Here is a 5619-nt window from a genome sequence, read left to right on the forward strand (position 1 = left end):
CACAGTAAAAAAAATCAGCACAGCTGCACAATTATTTCATACCAATCTGGATTTCTAATTTTGGAATTTCTCTTAAGGCATTGATTCGATGCAAATTTGACTCACTGAAAAGTGACGTGACACGTACCACAGGGACAGCTGTTCAAACAGAATTATTTATCAACTACAAGGGGTTGGGGGCAACGCTTGCGTCAAATGGCTATTTTTATCATGTTAAATAATCTTTTGTCTCATGTTCGCTTATCTTACCGCAACTTAACTGTGTTTTTCTCTTTGAGATGGGTGTCACACAAAACGGAGCAAGGGACATTCCCAATATCCGATTCAATGTTCTGCAAGTCCTTTGATGGCCCTTTTTGGTCAACTGCATGCTGCATATTGTCCAAAAAATGAGACACTTGAGATATCACTTCAATCAGACTTCAACTTAAACGGGCCGACGGTTTTAATATATGCTTCATGCACAGATTCGATTGTTTTTGACGCGTGACATAATCTACGTCAATAGCAGCATTCATTATCTATATACCAAAACCTTAGTTAAACTTGTAGCTAGCTACAGGTTCAGTGCCGTAACACGCAGGATTTGTTACATGAATGCAGTCTCAGGTGTCGTAGATTACATCGAATGTTTTTTAGCTGTAAAGTCCAGTTACTCATGTGATGCTTTGCAAAAAATGCAAATAACACCAAGAGAAAAACATGCGCCGCGGGAAAAAAATCAACATCAAAAAAAAAAAATCGACGGGGGGAAATGCGACGCAGAAAAATGTAGACACCGAAACTCGTTCCTTCCATGGGTGGGGTGAGGAAACTTTTGCTGATGAAAAATGGACAGTTGTTTCTGAAAAAGAAAATCCACATCTTGCCCCCCCCCACTCACCCTCGATAGGGGCTTTCACAAAATGTAAAACTTCGCAATAAGGGGAAAATGTTTTGCAGGCTGCCTTTGTAATATTACAAGCCCTCGTGACAGGATACTACAGGAAAGAAGACAGAAAAAGAAAGAAACTTGAGTGCGTACTGACCAAAAGTCAATAAAGATAACGACATGGTGTCTATTGAATAAAGACAAAGTCACTCAGCGATAACGGCACGAGCGGCCAGCCCGAGGGCGCTGGCTACGAAGCCTCTACTCAGTCCGATTGCTTCGAAGCCAACTTGATTTGTGTCCTGTTCTTCCGGCTTCTTTGTGCAGAATAATACGCCATGCCTCACAGAGGCGTCAAATGAGAAGAGAAAAAAGGGTGAGGTCTGAAACAACGCCTTCTCCTCTGACTACAAACGTCGCAAACATCATTAATTGGACACATGACGTCCACGATGCGAGAGGTTATTAGAAAAGGCTATATGACCATCAATCAGGCAGACCACAGTGGCAATTTGTCAGCGTGGCGTATATATGTACATCAAGGAATCCCAAAACCTGACAAATTGCCTCCATTACGGAGACCCATCCGACTGGTAGAGATGTTGAGGTATCAATTACATGTAATGGGATGTTGATAGCATGAGATGATTTATCATTAAACTGGGTGAAAGTCTTGACAAATACTAATTAAAATCTCAAGACCACTGGTGAAACCATAATTATTTGAAAATTTCAACGATCGTTAGTGTAATTGTATATATCAAAGTTATACCTAAAATCATCACATTCGATAAATTTCAAGAGGGGTCGGTGATATTGTCACAATCTAAACTTAAAGGAAAGGCAAAAACTTCGTTCAGACACTGTAGGATCACACACTGTGATTAACAATGAGAAACATGATTTGGCGACGTTATAGATACATGTACATGTACATCATTACTTGCGAGAGACGTCTCAAAATGAACTTAAAGACCTCTTAATTGGCCTGGATGCAAATTCATTTTTAACATGTTTTGTAGTCACTCGATGTATTTCAAGATTTCTCCCCCCCCCAAAGTTTCCAGATATCTCAAACGAGTCATTGCAACCATTTCAATCGTCTAAAAGTTTTCCGAGAATCTTGAAATATCTAGTTAAAACAATCAAATGCCACCGCGTTGAATTACATAAATGCAATGCACTCTATGTAGGTTCGTTCTCAGTGCATTTGATTCTATACTTTTCAAATCATGTAAATTTTACGTCAAATTAACATTAGACTGAGGTAAGAGAATTATTGACTCAAGTTATTTTCCTTTTCTTACAAAATTTGATGAGTCGACTGGTTGAAGATGGAAAGGCTCAAGGTCATAACTAACGGTATGGCAAAACGGCGGCTTATAACTATGGCAATTACCAATATCTAATCTAAAGAAAATAACAAAATCGGAATACTGTTCGGGAAACAACGTGGACAAAGTACTGTTCATAATGCTCCATTTTTTCGGCTCTTTACCCTTTAGATACATATCACCCATGCCAGATAAATACTATATTCGCTATTTAAATTTAATTTTCTTGTAGTAAGAAAAGAAATAATTTTGGGGCTTCCCCACGACTACTATGCATTCAGTATCACTAAAAAAGGGGAAACACCCAATAAGAAAAAGCCTTATTACAGATATTCATCAATATTTTGAACATCGCCTTCTATACCGCCCCCACATCTCTATCTCCCCCACCCTGCCTTTTCAAATTTCCATGGTCGGGTATGTCATTCCCCATCTTTTCCCACCCCCCCACACCTTCCGGCACAGATTTACGCCACTGCGCATTGTCGGTCAGTGGATCGGAAACATTCGTAACAGTGGGCGTCCAATTATAGTCTGAAATTATCCAATGAAAATGGTTTAATATGATGTTATAAAATGATCAAGACGACCGCCAATGATCGAATATCTAGTCGTGCCAAGAGTTTCTGAGACACACTCACTGATGACACCATTCCAAGGCAGCTAGGCCTATCTTTTTCCAGTTAACGTCTTCTGACACAATGAAGTTTCTCCCTCATTGCTCGGAGGTCTCCCTTTAATATTTGCTTGTATTCCTGTTGTAGCAGTGTCAGGATAAGAGTCCCAAACGCAGCCTGACTTAGGACAAACATCGATCCAATTAAGAGAATAACCACCACTACAGTATTACTGGCTGCCGCTGTGATATGCACAATGGGCATAACAACAACTACTGGGATCCAAGCCAGAACGAATGAGAAAAAGAAGATGGAAAATTGTTTGGTGCTCTTGCGGTTACTAGCAGCAAACATACCGACCTCCTTGCCAGGGGAGGGACCCTGTTCATCATCCAATGCTCCTTCAACGGTGCGGGGAGCGGCAGGTAGGTCGGCAGCTATGGCGCGAACCTGATGCCTAGCGATACGAACTATCAAGATGTTAAATAACGTGATAACGAAGACACATGGCAAGATGATAAAGTAACAGTAGATGACAGCCATTAGAGAGAAGGTAGTGAACACTTCTTCTGAATCATCTACCCTCAAATTCACCGAGTGAGCAACGGCCCCACTGAGACTGCCGACGGTAGTCAATCCCCAAACCGTGGTTAGGCAAACTGTACATCTGGACCGCGTCATCACTCGGACGTACACAAAAGGGCGAGAAATTTTGAACCACTTGTCGGCTGCTATGAGGACTCCATTCAAGAAGTATCCTATAACAGAGAGGAAAACACCGAACGACATCAAGAAAACCGAGGCGAAGCTGAATATTTGGCCTATGGTGAGAGTGAACATGCAAGGTAAACCACAAACAGCCACAACTATCTCAGCTACGGCCAAGCTTGCGAGGAAGAAGTTGGAGACGGTGTGGAGACTTCGTGTGCGAGCCACCGTTACGATCACCCAAAGATAACCAGCAAGCATCAGCAAAGCAGTCAGCAAGAACAGAGTTGTTAAAATGATAGTCTGCGCGTCGGTGTAACCATCCGTCGGACTCGTCGGTTTGGAGCCATCAGTAGCGTTGACTTCCATATCTGGCCTTTCATCAAAATGAGTGCCTTGGAAAACGTCGTTCTCGTGAAACTTAATCAATCAAAACTGTAATCAGTCCAATCGCACGACTGTTCACACGAAAATGTATTTCACCCGTCAAGACCTTGATTTTAACCAACAGCGTTCCGGCAATAGCCGTATCCCATGCTCACCATTCAAAATATGTGAATAGTCCAGCTGGAGTTTAAAATGGTTTTAGAATAAATTCAATCTCAACTACAAAATATTTTTTTGGCTCAAGCTCTCGCAAAGAAATCGCCGAAGAACGTATGTCACACAAATTCTGCGGACAAGATAAAAACCGAGCACTTCTGTGATTAACACACAATTGTTTCTCACAGGACATAAATACTACACTCTTACTACTGACCTACACTGTACACTGACAACCATCACACTCGATGTAAGCATAAAGGCAAAAAAGACAAGCTCTGAAGCTTCAATTGGGTTTTAAGAAATTATCAATCATGTCAACAGTCCAATTTTAAGCTGAACGACCTGGCTGAATCTTCAGCATTAACCCATTGATGGGATTCGACCCGCATCATCAACCTCTAAAGGAGTAAACACCCACGTTGACAAAATGATAATGGAGCACGCCTGTCAGCAAATTGACAGCATGACACGCCTGAGAACATTTTAAGTTCAAGGTGCACAAAACGCTCTGTTGCCGTAACAATCAAATCACTCTTATCTTCAGATAGGTAAAAATCGACTGGTACCATGCATGTAAAGAGTATCACTGGTGGAGAGGGATTATAAATAGGGGCCACATGTATTTTTCCCCCGATTTATTACTATCTCGGAGCGGTGAGATAATATTCTTTGACTGTCTTTCTCGCCGCGGCGAGTTATATATACCGCGGCGTCAAATGGATATCCTGCCGCGGCGATTTTCTCAGCAGTCTAATAAGTTCAATTGAGTCTACCATCGTTCTCAAATGGGTCCTTGGGGATGCAGTGATATTGGGTTTTAGACTGCATTGAACAAAAGGAGATCTTGCTTTTCAACAAAGGTTGGTTTCCAACGCCAAAGAAAACAAAAGAAGTCTCATTTCGGGCCGTGAATGCCCCCTTTTCAGAAGTGCGAGTAGGCTTCTTTTTAATTCCCTCCTTTTTTTGTATGTGCCGAACAGAAGCACGCGGAATTGGAAGTTCTATTTGAACTTTCAACAATCGAAACGTATTAAATTATAGGACTTGAACACAGAGAATCAAAACCGTACTTCAAAAAAAATGCAAGACATGAAATACCTCGCACTTCAAATTGCAGGAGTACTGACCCAGAAACCTTATCAGCATGTAGCATGTGGCTTACGGGCAGGATGCGAATTTGAAAACAGTTCTTCCAAATTACCCATGCAGCAATCGAGGTGCTGAAGCCTTGATCATTGTTAGGCCTCTATCGTCCAGTGAAGAGAGCGTACAAATCAACATCTCGTACCCCCATTCTCTAACGCTTCTCATTTCAGCAAACAAACAAGAACTCAAACGCATATGGTTCGAGGTTTCAAGCGGCCAGTTTTGATTGCAAAGTTAACTTGGGATTATGGTGTTCTACAGCTGCCAAAATTGCGTCGCGTCGTGCTGTCGCCTCGACGCTACAACACCACGCTACGACGGCTCTGTTGCGTCCTGCCGTCGTTTCGTGGCGTCGCCTCCTTTCTCATCACTTTTATGCTGTGTTAAATGCATTGCG

Source organism: Acanthaster planci, linkage group LG03 (genome assembly GCF_054643075.1).
Source record: "Acanthaster planci isolate LZ-2023a linkage group LG03, COTS_SCS, whole genome shotgun sequence".
NCBI lineage: Eukaryota > Metazoa > Echinodermata > Asteroidea > Valvatida > Acanthasteridae > Acanthaster > Acanthaster planci.